Consider the following 22,987-nt stretch of genomic DNA (forward strand, 5'->3'; position numbering starts at 1 on the left):
ATACATTGTAGGATACTCCTCTATTGGAATTTGCCAGATGTTTCTCTTATGATTAGGATGCAATTACGCATTTTAAGAGAAAAACCACACAGGTAAAGGGACAGTTTTGATGAAATCATATCAAAGGCATATACTACCAACATGACTTATCATAGTTGATATTAACCTTGATCACCTGGTTGAAGTAATGTTTGTCAGATTTATCCACTGTAAGATTAATTTTTTCCTTCTTCCCATACTCTACATTTTGGAAGGGTTGAAGCCACTATGTGCAGCCCACACTTACGAAGTAAGGAACTATGCTGCCCCTTGGTTAGGGTGAAATAGCTACACAATTTGTTTGGAATTCTTCTGTTTGGGAGATTTGTGTCTTTTCTTCCATTCATTTATTCAGTCTTAATCTAACTCATATGTGGATGTGTGGATGTTTATTTTATAACTTAGGTTATAATCCAAAACTTTTAAATTTTTTTTGGTGGGACTGAGGTTTGAACTCAAGGCTTTGCACTTGCAAAGCAGGCATGCTACTGCTTGAGCCACATCTCCAGCCCATTTTTCTCTGGTTATTTTGGAGATGGGGACTTGTGAACTATTTGCTCAGGCTGGACTCAAACTGTGATCCTCCCAATCTCAGCCTCCCATGTACCTAGGATTACAGATATGAGCCACCAGAGGCCCAACCTTTTCAATTTTTTATTGCTTCAAATTGTTCCATCTATGGCCATTGGCAGCTCTTTCTATTGGCTCCTGTGATTCTTTGACATGTACGCATTAGTGTGGATTTGGTTTGCATTTTGTCTTGTCTTGTTTTGCTTTTTTCAGCACTTTCATTTTAGTAAAAAGTACTATACTCCAGGCTCATTGCGTATCATTTCTTTCCCCAGTCCTAGAAACAGCCATTTTTTATTATGTTTTCATCTTTACTATAAATTTTAGTTTTTCAATAATTCTTTACTAAATAAATAAGCATGAAGTTCCTATTTCCAACAAAGAACAGATGAGGAGCAGACACAACAGAGTAAGCTCAAAAGATGTATAATCCTAAAGGACAGAATAAGGGGTTTTATCTCTCCTTTTCTGTGCCATTTCCCAGCAGGGACTACACATTCACACTGTCAGGGAAGGAATCTATTTACAGGAGGAAGTCACTACTGGGACTGCCTCAAGGCATGCTTAAAGTGAGTCCTCTCCCTCTCGAAGAACCTCTGCTTTCTCCTTCCTACAGCAAAGTATCTTTGTATCTCTCCTGAAAAGAAAGGATAACCATTCAGTACATCTTTGCACTCCAGAAATGGTTCAGACTCTGATACCAACAAAGAAAATAGTTAAAGTCTTTAATGAAGATGAAAATATTCACAAATCCCTCAACTCAGATGCCCTTATAAGAGTTACCAGTGACTACTAAGTAAGCCATTCAGTGATGCAGAAATGTTGGCAGTATCACCTTGCAAGGAAAGAAACAGAAAAGTGTATGTGCTGAAGGTGCCAATGAATGGATGCATGGTTTTCCATTGGCTAGAGTTTCCCTCTGATGGTGCTCACAGACTGCTTCCTCCACAAAGCTTTTCCTGGTCTACAGGGAAGCCCAGATTGGGTATCTCTGAGCACTTAAGATTGCAAACTCCCATACTCTTATTAGGACATGTTTTTGTTCAGTCCCTACTCCGAGTCAAACAGTGAGCTGGGTGCCAGGAATAAAGAGATGAATTATACTCTGAGGTCTCAAACTTATACATCATGTAACTTGGATTCGAGATTAGTCAAATTGACACGTGCAACTGACCATCACATTTACCCATATCTTTCTCTGTCTGCCCTAAGAACAGAGGAGATCACAATGAAATAGTTTTGCCTAGGAGTTGTACCATGTGGAAGCCCTACCTCACTTCTTTCCCTCCCCTCTCATCCCACCACTGCTGATTATGCAGAGTCTTTGTCCAGGGTCTGATCTGGCTAGTTGTCAATGCGGCTGTGCGTGGTATACAAATTCAATACTTCCTGGATAAACAAGCAGGACTACTGTAATATATAGGAAAGGAGAAGAGATGCCACATAACCATCTAGAAATAGGGCAAACACAAAGCTTATTAGTTTAGAAATTAATAAAAAATGAAAATATAGGTATTTTGGATCACAAAATACCAATAAAGAACTTCTACTCCCAACTCATTTTTAGTTTTTCTTTATTTAAGTGTACAGAATAGAAATTAGTGCTCAGATTCTGTCAATTAGACATGTAGGTTATATAACCTTGAACAATTTCATAACCTCTATAAATCTCAGCTTCTTCATCTGTGCCATGGGGAAACTAAAAAATCTTGCTTCAGAGAGTTATTATGGTAAGATGAGAAAACGCATGAAAAAGTACTTAGCACAAAGACAAACATTGTAAAGTTTGAGGATTTTGTAAATTGACTGTTAATATTATTAAAAACCTACTATGTGCCAGACAGGGTAAGAGCTACTGAGATAAATAACTTATGATCCCTAACTTTAAGAACCATAAATTCCAATGAAAAATTCACATGTAAAAAAATCAATGCAATATGGAAATTCAATAAGAGAGGGTGAAGTAAAGAGAAGAGTAAGTACTCCAGCCTGGGATCAAGAAGCCTTCACAGTAGAAATCCCACATGTGCTGTCCTCCAAAGGACCAGCAGTAATTTCCTGTGAGCAAAAGCAGGGAAGGACATAGCAATTCCTTGTGAGCCCTTGCACACCCATAGCAAGTAGTATGAGGATGTATGATGGTTGAAAAAGAGGGGGGAAAGAAAGGGAGGTGTAAAGTGGGAGGATGGCAAGAAATGAAGCACCTTCTAAAGGCTGATAAGTCATGCTAAGGAGTTTGGCCTTTATCCTGAAGGCTGTGAGAGGCAGACTTCCAACTCTGCTCTTGGCATGGAGCAATTGTACTGAAAATTGATAAAGCAGCATTTGTATTTTCTTGTCTGGGAGCCAGACATAGCAAATGCACACATCCCCATGAAAATGTTCCTAGCCAGGATCATCAGTACTCACAGCAGAGTAGAGACAGGAGGATTACACATACCAAAAACAAGTCAACCATGGTGCCCACCCCAGCCCATCACCTTACATCACCATATGGCTGAATAAGCAGAAGACAAGGAAGAAAACTTTTTTAACTGAAACAAAGGAATAATTCCCAAAATATCTTTCCTCCCACCCCTCATGCCAGTTCTGCACCATTTTATACAGTTCTCCTTTCAACACCTGTTTCTCTTGGCTTCTGGGATACCTCATTCTCCTGATTGTTTTCCTGCGTCTATGGATGACCCTTCTCAGCATCCTCTGCCCGTTCCTCATAATGTTGGGACCCCAGGTTTCAGTCTTTGGACCTCTTCCCCATCTTCACTTACTCCCTAGGTGACTTCACCCAAAATTATTACTTTAAGTATCACCTATGTGCTGGCAAATCCCAAATTTATATCTCCAACCCAGACCTCTCCCTTGGATTCCAGACACTATCTCCAATTGCCCGCTCAGTATTTCTATTTGAGATGTCAGGCATCTCAAACTTAAAATGGATAAAACCAAACTTTTGATGTTCTAAGCCAAACCTGTCCAGTAAACACAAATCATGAAGTCCTTTAAAGCATAAATCACCATGCTCCATGCTTAACTCTCTCCTTAGTACTCATTTCATCCACAGTAAAAGCTAAGGTCTGCACAACCTCCTGCAAAGCTTTACTGCCTACTGTCCTCCCTTCTACCTTCCTGAAATGATCTTTTGCCACTCTTCATCTTGGACATTCTGTCCCATCCACACCAGTCACCTGGTGTATCCTTAAATTCATCAAGCACCCATTCACCTCAGAGCCTTTGCACATGTGTGCCCTCTGCTGAGGACACTCTTTCTCAAGAAGATCTCAGCTCAGATGTCACTTTCCCATTGAAGTCTTCGCTAACCACCTGATTGAAAATATTAACACCAACACTTCCAATACCCTCTGCAGAGCATTCTGTCATCTTTCTTGCTGTATTTTCTCCATAGCACTTATCATCAATATCTTAGATTTTTTGCTTGTTAATAAGTTGTTTTTGTTTTCCATAACATAGCCACTAAAATGTAACAAAGTATGAGAGGTTTTTTTATTTTCTATTTTATTCACTGCTAGCTCCCTAATTAGGCATTACAAAAATCTGGCACATAGAGTTCAGTCAGTATTTTTTTAATTAATGAATCGATCTAGGGAGAAAGCCCTGGACATAAAGTTTAAAGACTTATGTTCCAATTCAGGCTCATGACTTATTTTCTTCATGACATTGAGCAAATAATCCATATTTTCACTTCATCTTCCTCATCTGAAAAGAGGGGAAAATAATATCTGTTCCACATGTTTATAGCAGAATAATTAGGATTATTTACAAAAACAATTAATGTGAATTCTACAACTGATTATATACTCATTTACCTTATTGCAATTCTTAGACAAAATATGAATAGTAAAAACTGAGTTTAAAAGAATACATTTTAAAGGATTATTGTTTCCATATTTCATATTAAGCCCTCAAACTTCAATAAGAACTTAGGGTGTAGCTATATTTTTTAATTAATGTGATAGACTAAAATAGCAGGTTGAATTTTTATGTTAGGTATTCATTTACAAAAGTACTTCACAATCATTTGCTGAGTACCTATTATGTGCCAAGTACTGTTCTAGGCCCCCCAAGTGGAGCAGTAAACAAGAAAAAGTTATTGCTTTCATGACATTCATATGCTCTGTGGGTATGGGGGAGGACAAACATGTTGAGATACTAATGTATTATGAAGAAAAAATAGTATAATGGGACAAGGAATAATAACGAAGACAGGTTTGCTATTTTTATAGGCTAGTCTAATAAGGTGACACTAGCTTAGAAGCCTGAATTAAATAAGAGAGTAATCTGAGCTACCTGGGAAATGGTATACAATGCATAGGACATAGCAGGGGCAGGCCCTGAGGGAGAAGCAAGTTTGATGTGTTCAAGGTACTAAGTTTATCTGCACCACCCAGGTCTTTTGCTAGGAATTTAATCATGCCTCCTTTGTTTGTTATTGTGATCATCCTAGTCATACAGCCTTAAGTTTTGTTTGCATCACACTAACACTGCATGGGCTTAAGAATTCTTATAATGTATATATATACTTAATGGTGTGTAATGTACCTCCATGCAAGGGTACTGAAATTTAATTAAACATTCCCCATTTTAGTTGTTTCTTATATTTCACTATTATATACAGTGTCAAGACTTAGAAGAAGATGATAGATAATGCCAACTTCCCCTTCTATCTACTCCAAACATCTAGAAATATATAGGCAGAAGAGGGAAGGAAGAAAGAGAAGAAGGTGGGGGATGAATAAGAAATAAAGATGTAAAGGAGAAGGAAAAGAGATGAGGAAATGATTTTGCTATCAGTAGACTAGAACCAACATATCAGTAGGCCAGAAATTTGGAGGAATCAATGAAAGATAAAAAGCAAAGGAAGTCAATTAACAGAACATAGAGGAGGAGTGCTGTGGAAGTCCTAGTGGTCCTCCAGGTCAGCTACAACTAGTAGAAGAATCAGAAGGCATTTAGCTCTCCCAACAGGATAGTTAATCAGAGAATAGCAGCCAGAACAGCTTTGCAAGTTAGCCCTTCCCCCTGCTTCATCCTGTTGAGTAACGAACAGATTTGTTGCTTCTGTCAATTCTTCTGGGTGGTTAGGGCAATAACCTCAAGTAGCTAGTTCCACCCTGGTTCCCCCATCCATTAGTCCAGCATATCCTGTTTATATACATCTTGCCTTTTACCTGTAATCATCAAATTACATAACCAAAATTGTCATTAACACTGAAGCAGAGAAGATTTCTCAAACACAAGATTAATAAACAACTAAGCACCACTAACAAACTCAAAAAACAGAAGAGTATAGGAATATTTCTGAAATAGCAGAGTAAGAAGCCCTGCTTATTCTGAATATCTGTTCCTACATAAAGGCAATACGAACTGGCCAAAAAATTAGCAAGAAACAACAGTTCCAGTACTCTGGAAATTAATGAGAGGTTTTTAATAACCCAAGGAGTGTTTACTAAAGACTGAGTCTTAGTAAGAACAGTGAGCTTTGTGAGGTTTTAAGTTGCCCTATTCCCTTCTCCTTCTCCCTAGCTCCAGAGTAGCCTTGGAAACCAACAGCCTTGGAACTACAACACCTGTAAAAAGAAACAGCAGCCTACACCAATGAAAGGGGCAGAGAATGTTTGGAATCTCAGCCCTCTCCCCAAAATCTCTATTTCAAGAAAACTGTCATTACTTGACCTACCTATAGAAATCCCCACTCAGGACTTGTTTTTGTTTGCCTTACCAGAGTACAATCAATATGAAAGGTCTATTCCCCAGAGCATTTTTTGAAAAAAATCTTAGGCAATTATTTGATATCACAGCTGTTTGAGTTAGAATTAACAGCTGGGACAAACAAGAAGCTGACTAAAAACCAATTTTTCAACATTTTAAGGTAAGTAATGAAGGTCCATAAGAAGCTTTGAAAAAATGTTAACATATCCCTGAAAATCTAGAAGATGAAGTACATGCACAGAGCTGGGTGCATACCCAGAAGAGAGCTGAGAAGCCCTTATCTCAGACCTCTGCTGGAATTTAGGCCTCTATGCAAGCATGAAATGAAGCTTAAGGTAAAATTGTCTCTATTAGAAGGTCGAAAGTGTGCCAAAGTGTGCAGACAGAGTCCATTGGCAAAGCTGGTAGAACCAACAGGTTCAAAGCGCCCATGGAATTCCTGTCTAATCATTAGCTGACTATTATGCTAAGCAGAGACTTAATTGGCTACACATGACAGAAAATTGGCTACACATGACCTTACAGAATTGGTTCAAGAAAATCACTAAACAGGGCCAGGCATGGTAGTGTACACCTGTAATTCCAACTACTCAGAGGGAGGCAGATACAGGAAGATCCCCGTTCAAGGCCAGCCTAGGCAAGTTAGTGAGACCCTATCTCAAAAACAAACTTGGTATGATGGCACATACCTGTGGTCACAGCACTCAAGGCTGAGATGCTGATGCAGGATGATCAAGAATTTGAACTCAGCCTAGGCTACGTAGCAAGACCCTGTCCCAGTGGGAGAGGTGGGAAAAACAAAATCCATTTTTCAATAAAAAAAAATCTATGGCAAACGAAAAGAATTAGGAAAGTACGGCCCATACAATTTCGATTGGAATTTTTCCTGAGGAAACCCAAACACCGGATTTACTAGAAAAAGATTTAAAATCATCTTGTGTTACAAGTTCACCAAAACCACCCTCCATTTCAGTGATTCACTAGAAGGACTTGCAGAACTGAAAAAAGCTGTAAAAGTCATGATTACAGTTTATCACCATAGAGAAAGGATAAAGATTAAAACCAGGAAAAGGAAAAAGATAGGTATGGCAGAGCCCGAGAGAATAAGGCAGCATTCCCAGTTGCCCTTTCCCAGTGGAGTTACACAGTCAGTGCTTAGTTCTCCCAGCCATGACGAGTGACAATGTGCAGTAGGGATTGCCAGCCAGACAAATATCCATGCTACACATCCATGGCTTTAATCAGTGGTCAATCATGTAGACATAAAGCACCTACGTGACTGTTTTAACTACTTGGTCTTCAACCCCTACACACACACAGTGATAGATCCTAGCCGGGGAAATTAAAGGTTTCCCAGGTAAGACAGTAAGAAATAAAACTATCTCTACTCACAGATGACATCAACTTGTTGTATAAAAGAAATCTTAAAGATTTTACGCACACACACTATTGGAACTAATAAAAAAGTCCATCAAGATGCAGTTACAAGACCAATGTACAAAAATCACATTTATTCTATGTATTATCAATGAGTGATCCAAATGAAATTTTAAAAACCTACCTTTAAGAGCATTGAAAAAATAAAATACTTAAGGATAACTTTAACAAAAGAAGTGTAAGATTTATATACTGTAAACTGCCAAACATTATTGAAAGCAATCTTTAAAATGTTAAAGAAATAGAAAAGATTTCTTACATATATGGATTTGGAAGGCTATTTATTGTTAACAAGACAGCAAGACAAACTAATCTACAGATTCTCAATGTAATTCCTATCAAAATCCCAGCTACCATTTTTTGCAAAAATTGACACCCTGCTACATTCAGAAGTTGAGAGCATATTTGACACAGGCATTCCACGTATAAAATGAGGAGAATGGAGAAGTAACCAATAAAATAAAAGAATATTTTTCCGAACTAAAGAAAGATGGATGCTCTAATTTAAAATGCGTAAATACAAATATGGTAGATTTTCAGAATTCCAAGGAAAGAAAAAACGACCCTAAAACCTGCCAAAGGAGGAAAGGATTAGCAATAAAAGGATGGAAATTTATGTTGACATCAGTATTTTCACCAATTTTAGATGCCACAAGCAAGAGTAACATCTTCAAGGGAAATGATTACATGCAAGCATGCATATTATTATAAAATGTTCATGTTTATAACATTCATGTTCTATTTATAGACTATCACAAACTTCTTAAGCACATAAAACAGAATAGTATAATATAATGGGATTCATTTAAAAATCAAAGGACACTTTCTGTCTTATCAACTTATATATTTTGGGTTCCCACTTTATGCAAAGAAATATTACAATCCCCAGTGGTACAATAAAATTTCATTATTTGTGCGTCCTACATTTACAAATTCTGCCAACCAGTAAAATTTTGTAGTCATGTGCAGGCATACATAGATGAGTAAAAAGTTTGCCACATGTTCCCAAGTGAGGTCAAACAAGGCAACAATGTACCCTCATTTCTGCTGTCATACTACAAGCAATTGTCTTTTTCAGTCTACTTACTGTCGTTTCATACTTTTGTGCTTTTTTTTGTCTGATTTGGTGATTTTACTGTTTAAAATGGTCTCTTACTATAGCACTAAACTACTGTGTAGTGTTTCTAAGTGCAAGAAGGCTGCAGTGTGCATTAGAAAAGACATGTTTTTTAGATAAGCTTCCTTTAGACATGTGTGCGTTCAGTATTAATGATCAGCAATATACATTACATAAGACATCATTAAATGGTAACACACGTAAAATGAAGCTGTATATTGATCAGCTATTAAAAATTTTTTGACCAAAGGCTCACAAGAACCTAACCCTGTATTTCCTGAGGAGGGATGGTTCATTATTCACTAAGGGTTTCCAGCGACTTAACTGCAACTTAACTACCAAGAATAGCAAAAATTGATTCTGTATTGTTTGCCTTCAAAGTACAGCAAAATTTTTAAAATAATATATGATTCTACACAAATGAAAAGCAACTTACACCATCTAAAAATCTGAAAAATATAGCTCTAAGAATATTCTTTAAACTTTTCACGTTTCGCTTATGTTTTCAATATCTACAATGTCATAAACATAATCTGCCTATTCTAGACCCCTCAAATTCCTAAAAAGATGGGAGTAGTATTTGTGAGCCATTTTTTTCTGAATATTAAAGCACACTATGCTTTCTCTTTAAAAATCACAATAAATAACTTTCTTGGATGGTTTTGGAATTTTGCATAGGAACCTGAGAACATCATCCACTTCATGAGGGAGAAATCTGTTTTTAAATTTGTAGAATAGTTAAAACCTTTCATTTTCTTTAAATAAATGTTCTACTTTTATAAATTTTCATCTTTTATAAGTCATTTTCATCTGTTTTAAAAATTTATCAATAATTAACAGTAAGAAATATCAATATACAAACAAATGAAATAAATGAAAAAGAGCAGTACCAAAAAATGTTCAGCTGGGTATAAACAAGTTGGGAAAGGATGTTAAACACTTTGAATTCATATTGATATTCATTGTTATAAAAATTTACTTTTAAATTAAATTTTCTTAAGAAATGGGACACATACATTTTTTTAACTAAAAATAGCCTTGGATTGTAATTGTTCTCCCTTATTTGCATGTTTGACAAAAACTTGCTTCTGTCAAGTCCATATCTGTAGTGCTGAGACATTTAAAAGAGCTAAAACACCAGGGTTAATGGAAGTATCACACACTGAAGGACATTTCTTATTCTTGTTGTCTTTGAGTAAGAAAGCAAATATGCTTGTAAACCATTTTGCTAATATAGGGAGTCAAGTGAGAGAGAGTGAAAAAGGAATTCTAAAACTCTTCAATTGTTCTAAAATGTACATTACTGAACTCAGCTCCTGTTTGTTGTCAAAGGAAGAAAATGATTCCCAGTTTGCTAGGGTCAGATCATCCAGTATGGACCAGTGTAATTCTTAATAACACTTCTTTTGAGGCCCTGGGTTAGAAACCCAGCACCAAACAATATTTTTTAAAAATTTTAAATACCATTTCTTTCAGTATTGAAAATGTCCTAGCGATGAGGGAGTGTGGGGAGGAGGATGGAAGCCAGTGTGGTTCTATTTCCTACTTCACATTTCCCTTGTGTTGGCATATTCTCCACAGTCTGTCATTGTTCTCTTCTGACCCAAAATAAGATACATTTTTTGCAGAAAAAAAAAAGAACTGATTCTTTTTTACTGAACAGTTAAATAGAAATGTTTTTTCATTACATGCAACAATAGCAGAACTACTTTTTAATTCATGATGATGTAAAATTAGAAGGTACATTGTTTTGTTTTCTGGATGACCTAATCTTAAATATTCTAATATTTCATAAGACTTTAAAAACATTTGCAAAAATAAGGTATAAACTGTACTTCAATATTCTGTCTCATCAATAACTTGGACAAATGTAAAACTACACTGATTGATCCCCTGGACGTTACTTTTTTAGTATTTTCTCTAAGAAGCCCAAATGTTAGATAGCAAGGACAGGATGAGCAAGCAGTGATATGGACCCAACTGATGACTTACACAATAATATTTTCTGAGTGCACTCAGTCATGGTGAGGTCAGCCCTGGGGATAGAGTGGCAAGATGGGAAACAGAGTATTTCAAAATAGTGATGGTTTTCAATGGTTTAACATCAGCAGGGATGCTAATGGACAATATTTATGTTTAGAAGGTTTCAAACCCCAGTTGTCTGATTTGAATTCTCACCAGAGGGATTTATGGGCACAGTGTCTTCTTTCCTTTGGAGGCCTAGGGAGATCCCACCACAAGACTACCTTGTGCTCATAGGACTTAAGGGCTCCAAGTATCCCCTTTTTGTGGAGAAGAACCAGGAAATGGAGGTTTGAGATAATGGGAGTGCTGCAGTGGAAGAAGACATTAAGTCAAAAACACAAGCCAGAGAGTTGCAATGACTTCCAACCTAGGAAGGAGTAAGGGTGTACATAAGTTAACATATCAGGGTAGGATCTGCTGCACATTGAACCCTCAACACTGTTTCACAAAATAAGTGGCTAGCTAATGGTTCCAAGATGGTACCAGGAAAGACAAGGCTTTGATATTAGATAGACATGGATCTGAAACTAAGCTGCTATATTTTCTGTTGAGTGGCCATGAACAACCTCTATGAAGGTTGAAAAACACTGGGAACTTTGTCCTCAAAGAGCTTATGATTCGAATGCGATATGAGATATTATCCATGATATAATGCAGAAAATGAGTAAGTACAAAGAGAATGTTTTGAAAAGCTACAAACACTCGATTTTCAGTTTGCAACTTCATTCACTTGAAATAAGGGCTTTTCATTAGTGTTTGAAGGCTATATCAAAAGATGTTTCATTTCCAAACACAGAAAAATTACAAATATGGTCACTCTGAATGTACTTCTAACAAGTTTTGCCTTATTTATGAAAATTAGCAATTAAACAGTTAATACTATTTCTAATGCTAACAATTTTAATAATTTTTGTATATTAGTTTCTAAGTTTTACTTGATTAAATATCTATTTTCTAATTTGTTCCCCATAACAATTAGATGTATTAAGGAAGGACTGGAACTTTTTTTGATAGGAAAGGAAACTGAGGCCCAAGGTCTTTTGCCCAAGTTCAGCAAATGAAGCAGAGTTGAAAATAAAATCAGAGTTTGTTGTTCTAATTCCTGTGTTCTTTCTAACAGAATGTGGTTTTCCACCTTTTGGGTTTCAGAAACTTAAAAAGGCTATAAATTTATTGCAAGAATTATCATTGAAGATCTTAGTGTATGATCTGAAACTTTGAAATTAGTACAGTAAAATATAGAAAAAACATTTGAAGATACGAGTATAGATTATGACTTTCTCAATAAAATTCCAATGCTCAAAAAAATACAAACAAGAACTGACAAATGGGAATGCTTCCACACACTTAAAGAAACAATTACCAGAATGAATAGAATCCACAATCCACACAATAGGAGAAAATCTTTGCCAGCAATTCATCGGAAAAAAGGTCACTACTCAGAATATATAAAGAACTAAAAATATTGAACACCAAGGGCTAAGACTGTGGCTCGTGTAGTAGAGAGTCTGTCCAGCAAGCACAAGACCCTGAATACAAAAAAAAAAATTACACCAAAAAGAACAAATAATCCAATTAAATGGGCAAATGAATTAAACAGACAGTTCTCAAAAGAAGTATAAATGGCTAAAAAATACATGAAGAAATATTCATCGTCTTTAGACATATAAGAAATGCCAATCAAAGTGACACTGAGATTCCATCTCATCCTGTTAGAATGGCTATCATCAAGAAAACAAACAAGAAGTGTGGTAAGGATGTGGAGTGGGGGAGCCCTTGTGGAATGTTGGTGAGTATGTAACTTAGTGTGGCTATTATGAAAATCAGTATATGGAAGTTTTTCAGGAAATTAAAAATAAAGCTACCATGTGATCCTGCTAGACAACTCTTGGGCACATATGCGAGGAAATATAAGTCAACATAAGACAGAGATACACACCCATGTTTATAGCAGCACTATTCACAAGTGCCAAGAAATATAATCAGCCTAGGAGCCCAACAAATAATCAATGGATAAAGAAAATATGGAGTATTATTCAGTCATACAGACAGTTGAAATTATGTTGTTTACAGGAAAATGGATGGAACTGGAGATCATCATTTTGAGCAAGATAAGCCAACCTCAGAAAGTCAAATATCACATAATTTCACTCATATGCAGAATCTAAACCTAAAATAATAATAATAATAATATGACATGGTAGTAAAGGGGGGGAAGAACAAGCAAGTATGATCAAAGCACATTATATATACATATATGTACACACATATATATGAGTGTATACAAATATATGAAAATAGCACAATGAACCACCTTTCATGCAATTAATTTATGCTGATAAAGAATTTTAAAATGTTAGTGAATTAATGAGTCTTGCAAGAGATTAGCCTAATCAGACACATTATCACACATACATTCCCTATTATTTCTCCATTCAGTTAAGATGCTTCTGTGGGCTGGATATGGTATTGCGTGTCTGTAATCCCAGCAATTTAGGAAGCTGATACAAGGTGGATTGAGACTTCTAGGCCAGCCTGGGTTACACAACAAGACTCTGTCTCAAAAAAATTGCTTTTAAAAAGATGGAATTGTAACACATATAATGTAATCTCATTTGAGTGTAATTAGTTTACACTTTTTTTTTTGCTGTTGTGCATTTTCTGCAACCATGGCATGAAGTGTCTATTATTATCATTTTTAAAATAAAAAAGGGATCCTTGCTGCTACTTTTCTATAGAAGGAAGATTTTCAACCATCCCAAGTAAAATGCAAGCTTTACAAACAGCATCACAGTGAATGATGGTATTTTCTTATTCTTTTCTTTCTTTTTTTCTTTTTAACCAAAAAAAGTCAGCTTCCTACTAGTCATTACTTTGGAAGCCTGAAGTTTCTTTCTAGGCTAAAGTGCTATTTTTGACCTGCACCTGAAAGCCAGGAATTCTCATATTAACACAGACAACCAAATTTTCCTTTTGTCCAAGTTGTTGATGAAACAGAATACAGAAGTCCAATGTCTACCTTATTTTTGCAATTGTTTTAAAAGTCTCATGAAATATTATAATACTTAAGATTAGGTGATTCAGGAAACAAAAAAAATTCTTCTAATTTTGTATCATCATGCACCAAAATCTAGTTCTGTTATTTCATGAAATAACAAAGTTTATTTAACTCCTCAATAAAAATAATTGGGCTTTCTTTTTCTTTCTTTCTTTTTTTTTTTTTGGCAGAGCTGAGGTTTAAACTCAGATCTTCACACTTAGAAAACCAGTTGCTCCACTGTTTGAATCATACCTCCAATCCATTTTTGCTCTGGTTATTTTGGAAATGGGGTCTCATGAACCATTTGTCCAGACTGGCCTCAAACCAAGGTCCTCCAGATCTCAGCCTCTCAAGTAGTTAGGATTACTGGTGTGAGCCACTGATGCCTGGCAGCTTTTTATCCCCCCTTGTAAAAGTCTGTCTTATCTTGGGTCAGTAGAAAACAATGACATACCATGGAGGAATGAGGGAAGAACTGGGAAACAGGAGAGAAGAAGGAGATGGAGAAGAAGAGGAAGAGAGAGAAAGAAGAAAGAGAGGAGGACTGGCAGAGTGGCTCAAGTAATAGAGTGCCTGCCTAGCAAGCATGAGGCCTTGAGTTCAAACCCCAGTACTGCTCCTCTGCCCACCTCCCAAAAGAATACAAAAAAAGGAGAAGAGAGAGAGAAATAATAGAGGGAAGAAGAGAATCTTATGGTCAAAACAGTTAGTAATCATTTCACAAATAGCAAATCCTCATTATTATACACCTTAAGTTCATTCAATTTTTACTTTTCCTTCAATAAAGTTGGGGGAAAATAAGTAAAATTGGTGACATTTTGCTAAAAAAAAAAAAAAGAGAGAAGATAAATTACCTGCCTTACCATTTGCTTGTAGATCTACAAGAGATTTTCACCAGCCCTTACTTCTCTGAGAGCAAGAAAGTCACTTCTATACCCACAAGGCTGACTGCAGTATGTGGTCCATGGAAGCTACATGACAAATATTTTTTGGTAAAAAAATTAGATGTATATTCAATACTAAACACTAAAAAAACCTTTTTTTTTTCAGTTTTGCTGCATCCACAGTTACCCAAATGCTTTTGAAAGCAGAACACTGTTTTTCAAGGAACATTTTTGTTGTTGGGGGTGGAGGTTTAGGAGAGAAATAGACTTTCAGCAGACTGAAAGTGGGTCACCTCCAGAAGAGAACGACCCAACGAACAGTGTTTTATGAATGAAATTCTTGGAACTGCTGATGGCACAATAAAGTAAGCGAAAGAAATTCCACTCTGCTCTATAGGTTGTAGAATATTTTGCCTAAATTCTCTAGAACTTTGGCAGGTCCTGACATCTTAGTTGAACCACTGCTCTTAATAATTCCCATTAAAGAGGTGTGTTAGAAAAGAAAGTAAAAAAATTTTTTTTAATTTTCTTGTTTCCTGACATTATGGTAGTATTAACTAGCTCAATTGTGGAAGAAAGTCATAGCTCAGAGTTCTCTAACAATCTATTTTCCTCAAGCTGCAGAAACACCAATATGCCACCTTTATCAGATTGAGATATAAATACAATTCTTTATCCCAAATGTCAACATAATTTCTTAAAGCTGAAGAACAAAACTACTATCTTGAACATTACTCAGTGACCTAGTTCTACAAATACAGAAAGCGCTAAGAAGCCCAAAGCATTTTGAATTCAAAAGTCTGACGTTTATATTTTTAAATACTTTTTGAAAGCAAATGCTAAAAAAAAAATGAGTTCCATTCTTTAAAAAATATTGACAATGATCTCATTCGTGTTCATATGTCAGGTTTTTTTTAACTTACCTAAAAATTGGTTAGATCCAGTTCCTAAAAACAGACCTAAACACTTTCGGTTTTTAAGTAGATTGATAATTAAGACAATTGATTCTGCTTTGTATAATTTTGTTAAAAAAAAAAACAACAAGCATCAAACAGAGTATCAGCCTATATTCTAAGAATTTCATTATATCCCAGGATAATTAGAGATAAAAAATCACAAATTCAAATGTTAGACAAATTAGCTTGTCTAAGCCTCAGGCCTTAGTTGTCTTGTAAAATGAGCATAATTGTAAAGCTTACTTCATACAATGTTTTAAACTTACGAAAATGAGTTTGACACAGTGACTAGCACAGACATCACTCAGCATTAGCTTTTATCAATAGTCCAATTTCCTATTTTTCCAGATGTTGAAAATCAGACCCAGACAACATAAAGGATTTTTTCTAAAGTAATACAGCTAGTTAGTATCACAGCAAGAATTGCAACCTAAAGCTCCCAAGCCCAGTCCAGATGGGAATTATCAACATTCTTCTCACAGGATGATGTTAGTTACTACAGAAGCAGGTTGTTATAAAGTGAGGTCATCCAAGATATTTTGCCTCTTCATGTACTCATCACTGCCATATTGTAATGCTGCACAATATCCTTGCCAGATTCTGGTGTGAGCCTAAATAAACCTCTTTCCTTATAAGTTACCCAGGCTTAGGTATTCTGTTAAAGCAACAGAAAACAAGCTAAAGTTAGCTAGTAATGACATATAAATTATGCTCATTGAAGACTTCATGTTTCATTTGACCCTTTTGCTTTTCTTTGAATTTCTCTACTTCTTTAACATCTATTTATATTATTGAACTCCATCATCTTTCTGCCCACATTTGTAAAAGTTGTTATTCACTTTTTTTCTTCTGTTCTCTCCTTATAGAGTATCCCAAAGATTAGCCCTTGGCATTTTTTCTCTTTATACTCTCAATCTCCCCCCAAAATTCTACTGTCATAACTACCCTGATCACATCTAGATGGATAACAATCAAATCTACCCATCTCTATTGACCCCTTTCATGCACTCCTTGCTCTTGTCCAGCTGACTCTGGGCATTTCTATGACTGTCATGCTATTTGCTTTCACTTACAACTAAAAGGCCAGCCACTGTTGACCTCATAACAGCCTCTAGGACATCATCCATCTTTCCAAACAAAAGAAACAAACTCTCAATTTAAGTAAAAAATGAGTTGATTGAAGGCTGTATGGGCTAGCTTGCAGGATTCTTAGGAGAGCTGGAGAGTCAACTTCAGAGTAGACAGAAACTAAGGGGAGCAGCCAAGACACAGCTACAATTCCACTACAGACTCAGGCTGCTGAGAATTCTGCCCGTATGTTATCCAAACCAAACGTGTACTCTCTTGCTGCTGGATTCTCAACTCTGACACAAACAAGAATCTCTAACCATCTACTGAATCATTCCATCAGTCCTTTAAGAACCAAAATTCCAGATGAAAGCATCTCACATGCCCAGTTTAGGCCACATATCGATGGGTTAACTACTGTATGCAAAGGCTTAGAGATTATTTACTCCTGAACAAAACTTTGGACTCCCATGGAGTAGAAGGTAAGTGTATAAATCAGGATTTTTCAGAGAAACAGAACCAATAGAAAATATCATGCACACACACACACACACACATTATGGAGACAGGGGAATCCCACGACCTGCTGTGTATAAGCTAGATACACAGGCAATCCAGTGATACAGTTCAAGGTGAAGTTTAAAGGCCTGGAAACCAGGAATGTTAATGCTGCAAGTCCCCATTCAAGGACAAGAAAAGACCAATGTCCCAGGTCATACCGTCAGGCAAGTAAAGAGTCTGGATTCTCCCTCTCTCTTCAATTTTTCTCTATTCTGGCCTGCAACAAATTGGATGATGCTAAGTACATTGGTGAGAGCAATCTGTTTTCCTCTGTCCACTGACTCACACATTAATATCATCCAAAAACACCCCCAATGACCTACTCAAAATATATTTAATGAAATATTTAGGCATCCTGTGACCCAATCAAGCTGGCACAGAAAATTATCAATCACAGTATGATCCCATCTTCCTGCTTTGGTGCCTTTCTAAAATATGAAAAGTGTTTCAGAGTTAAGCAGTCAAAAACCAACCAGTGTTCCTACACCTTCATACAAAAGTAGCCTTCCCTCTTAAGCACCTTGCTTTTGTTACCACCCTAGAATCTCTCCTGTGCCTACTCTCACCATCATCAATCAGTTTTTGGATTGCTTCCAGAACTTTTCTCTTTCATCTCACTCCAATCCCTCAGTGCCTCACTGCCTTTTGAATTCATCTCGCTGGCTCCTGGCCTAGGTTCTCTCCTTACACATTTGTTGTACATGTTTGCTTACTTAGTAACAGTACTCTAGTTTTCTTTTAGATGATTACAATTTCTTCATTACATCTGGGTCTGCTAGTCAAAGTGACCTCCAATCTCCCAAAGCAGATCCATGACCTAAGGTAGGCCAACGCATGCTTCCTCTTAGACTACAAATATTGAGCAAATGTGCATTGAGCAAAGATCAAAAACGCTCGTATCTAATTCATTTTCGGTGACAGTTCTGTAAGTAATCCCTTCTACCTGTCCTGTCTATAGTGGACTTAGTCCAGTGAAAATCTCAGTCTGATTCTCTAGGCTCCCCATATATGAACTCTTATTTTCCCTCCCTTTCCGAATTACTTTTAAGTATAAGTTAGCTTTCAACCATAACTCTCTGACTGATAAAACACTAAAGACTACCAAAATAATTTTTCTGAAGTATCTCTTCAATCATACCCCTATTCTGTTCAAAAGCTCTCCATAGACCAAATATAAAACCCTTTCAAATGTCCTCCAAGGCTCTCCACTTTATGGCCTCAAACTGTCTGTTATGGATTGAACTGTATTCTTCTAAATTAATGTGTTGAGGTATAACTTCTCAATACCTCAGAATATAAACTTACTTGAAGACAAGTTGTTGCAGATGCAATGAATTAAGTTAAGATGAAGTCATGCTGGAGAAGGATGGGCTCATAGTTCAATATGTTTAATAAAAAGTACCATATGAAGAAAGACATATACAAAGGGGTTATAATGGAAAGACAAGGGAGAATGCCATCTACAAAATGCCAAAGATTGCCAGCAAACTACAAGAAGCCCTCTACATCATTACTGTCTTTTGATTTTTCTCCTACTACTCTGACTACAACTCAACTCTCCTTCCTTCACTCATCACCCAAATGTTGTTCCCCTGAGGTCTGTGTCAAGCTTCCTTCCAAATCTACTGTACAAAGCTTTCTTGAATGAGTCAATCCATTCCTACAGTGTTAACTTTGCTGATAGATTTTCAAAACCTAGCTTCCTAGAGTTCAGATGTGATGTGTTAGTGGCTACCCAGACTACCAGACAGAGAGCAGCCTTCTCTGCAGTAATTCTGAATTGGCCAATTATGGGTGTGGATGCATGTGGTATGGTCTCTATTTAGTTCTTATCAACATGAATGGAAGGCATGTCCCAATTAAAACTAGCAGAGATGTACAGCTTAAGCTAGAAACCTGCAAGTTCTTTTTGTTCAGATAATTCTACAAATTCCAGAGTTTCCATGTCCCTGGTATCTCTCAAATGCATCTGTTTCTCTGGAAACTACATTGCCCCAGAGTTAGTTCAGCTGTTCATCTAGACTATATTCAGTGCACGGCAACAACATCCTAAAAAGTCTCTTTAACTCCAGGTTGTTCCACTTAATCACCTCTTCCACACACATCCATCCAGCAAAGTGCTCCTTGCAAAATACAAATCAGATCTTTCACTATGCCCTAAGTAATGTTAGTCCCTCTACTTTGCCTATAGAGACAGTGTATGCACTCCTCAGCATTGAGTACAAGGCCCTTCATTTGTGGGTTTATGTTCTTCCCTTTGGCCCTATTTCTTCCCAGTCTCCTCCTCTCCCAGAACTATTGCTAGATTACAGAAGCCAGGCTTTTGCCTCATTGAGCTTTCTTAGCTTCCTCACTGGTACTCTGTGCTTTTCACATGCACCTCCCACTACGTGGCATCAATCCAAGCTCAGACTTTCCTCTACATTTCTGCCATCTTCCCTGCTTTGTTTCCTTTTGAAAACTGCCTCTCCCTTACAATGTATGATTTTTTGTTAACATCACTACAGGTAATACAATCAAATATATGTATTATGAACTTGAATTAAGACAATATCTAAAATTTGAGGGATAGAGAAATTCAGTAAAGAATGCACCAAGAAGTAATCAGACATACGTCTAAAACGTAGGACATTCTGTGGGTCAATTGACCCAGTTTCTTCAAAAAGTCAATGACATGAGAAAACAAACATTGGGGCTGGAGGAGTGGTTCAAGTGATAGAACCCCTACTTATCCCTGATTTCAAACCCCAGAAACCACAAAAAAAGAAAAGAAAATGAACAAAAACCAGTGGAAGGACTGTCTAGATTAAAAGGGAATTTAAAAATATAGCCATCAAATGCAATGGGAAGGTCTTACTTGTATTTTAGATGTTAAGAGATCAATTATTTTAAAGAGGGGCAGACTAGGGGGGTAAATTAGGAAAATTTGAATATATGCTGCTTACTAGATTGTATTAAGGAATTACTTTTAATCTTGTTAGGTATAATATGAATCTTGGGTGTACAAGAAAATGCCCCACTCCTTTTTAAAAAGATACTTCTAGAAATATATGGGAGAGAAATGTCAGAACATGTGGGATTCGCTTTAAAGTACTTCATCAAAGAAAATCTAAAAATGGAATATAAAAATGTTATAACTTAATTTTAGTTGACTGATACATTTATATTTTCAATATACAAGTATTCTTTTATATACACTTGAATTTTTTTAACCAAAAAGTTTTATCTTAATGAAATTTAACAAGCTGATAATAAAATTTATATGGCTAAACACTGGCCCAAGAATAGGAAAAGACCCTGAAGAAGAAAAAGAAAGCATAGTAAATTGCTCTACCAAATGTCAAAATTTATTACCAAGCTATATTAATTAACATACTGTCATATGAGCACAGATATAAAAAATGTATCAGTAGAATAAAATGCTGTCAAAAACCAAACCCATGCATGTATGGAATCTTAATAAGTGGCAGAAACAACCCTACAGCTAATTGAAAGAACAGACTTATCAACAAATGATCCTAAGGATGACTTGTTATTTACATTGAAGAAATAAAAGTGAAATTGGATCCCTACCTTATGCCATATTTGAAAATCAATTTTAATGGGTTAAGAATACATATATGATGATAAGCTTTCTTATGACCTTGGGATAATGAAGGATTTTCCTAAATGAGATACAAACTCTTAAAGAAAAGATTCCTTAATTTCACTATGAGATGAAGAACTCTTTTCATAAAAAGTACTGCATTAGTCAGTAATTAGCATTGTTCAAAGTATGACACCATATTAGTTCAAAATTACATAACAACATACCATAAACTGGGTAGCTTAATCAATAGAAATTAATTTCTGAAATCTCTGGAAACTGGGAGTTAGAGATGAGAGAGCCAGCATGGCTGTATTCTGGTAAGGACTCTCTTCTTGGCTTGCAGAAGACTGCCTTCTTGCTGATTGATGTCAAATAGAGATACAGAGACATAGGGACAGAGAGAACCAGTGCTTTGGTATTGCTTCTTATAAGAACACTAATCACTAATCTCATCATGGAGGTTCCCACCATCTTCCCTTTGTCTAATCCTAGTTTGCATCCCAAAGGCTCCATCTGGCAATACCATTGGATTAGAGTTAGACTTTCAGCACATGAAGAGTGGAGGAAGGGAGACACAAACATTCAATCTCCATAACTGACACCATAAAGAAAGCAAAAGTCAAGCCAGAAATTATTAAGGATAACTACAATATAAATAACTGGTTAGTATCCCAAATAAAGGATTAGTTTCCAGAATACATCCAGAAACTCTGTAAATAAATAAGAAAAAGTCAAATAACTCAGTAGAAAATCATTGCAAAGGAATGCTATCAGCTCAAGATATGAAAATGCCTTTCAACTCCATTAATAACACACGAATACAAATAAGATTACACTATGGCACATGACATATTTAGTGGATTAGTGGAAATCAGGAAACAGAACAATAATTAATATCAACAAGAATGCTGCCAATGAGGTTATAACTTGATGCAATTACTTTAGAATCACATTACATTATAAAGTTAAAAGTACACATACCTATAATCCACCAATTCAACTCCTAGGTATATATTCTAGAGAAACCTGGATCTTGTACAAGACTATTCATAGATGTATTGTCTATAATAGCAAGAATAATGGATATAACCAAAACGGGCAATATCAGAAGACTGTTTAGTTTATAATACGTGGACATGTCAGATTTAAAATTGAATGGACCAAAGCTATAGGAAATAATAGGAATAAAATGTTAAAAACAACTTTGGGTGGAGAAAAAGAAAAAGGCCACAGAAGGTTACATAGAGTATGGTATTGTATAAAGCTCATAAATAATTAAAATTGAGCAAAATTGTCTAAGGATTGATATATATATATATATATATATATATATATATATATATGTCACTTATTCCCAATATAAATACAAGCAAAGGAAAGATAAACATAAGCCTCAGGACAGTTTATCTGGTTGGTCTGGTTGGGACAGAGAAGGTGAAGTTCAGGTTGTGAAGGAAAAACTCTAGAGCATTTAGAATATTAACAGAATTAATAATAGTCTATTTCTTGAGTTCATTGTTCATTCTATACCTGCTCATCAAATTGTACATATATATTGCATGGCATGTACTAGTCTTTTTTCTTTAAAAGTGAGATTGTTGATTTAAATTTATTTTTTAAAAGTTTGACAATATAAAATATTTTCCATGTAAGTTCCAAAGCAGATGTGGTAGGAAATCCTAAATTGTTCAAGCAAATTATATTGTATGGTAGCTTTTTTTAGTGAAAGAAATAATTTGAAATCAGTATTCTATATACTATAAAGCTGAAATTTAAATATATTCACTGAACAGTTCAAATTAATAGAAGAATGAATATGGGGTAGATAAGGTGTGCTTTCATGAATGACTCTGAAACTGACTCAAATATTTTGGAGAAAAAGATAAACTTTTTTTAACCTCCAGATCCTTCCAAGTACTCCTTTAAAAAATGATTTTTTTATTCTTTCATTCACTTACTTAAGCATTCAAATAT

General features: G+C 35.9%; 1 pseudogene; it reads right to left on the reverse strand.

The window, feature by feature from the left end:
* The window catches only part of LOC109690631 (protein BCAP pseudogene), a 38,993-nt pseudogene that overhangs the window by 2,373 nt on the left and 13,633 nt on the right, over nucleotides 1-22,987 (reverse strand).

Source organism: Castor canadensis, chromosome 9 (genome assembly GCF_047511655.1).
Source record: "Castor canadensis chromosome 9, mCasCan1.hap1v2, whole genome shotgun sequence".
Taxonomy (NCBI): Eukaryota; Metazoa; Chordata; class Mammalia; order Rodentia; family Castoridae; genus Castor; species Castor canadensis.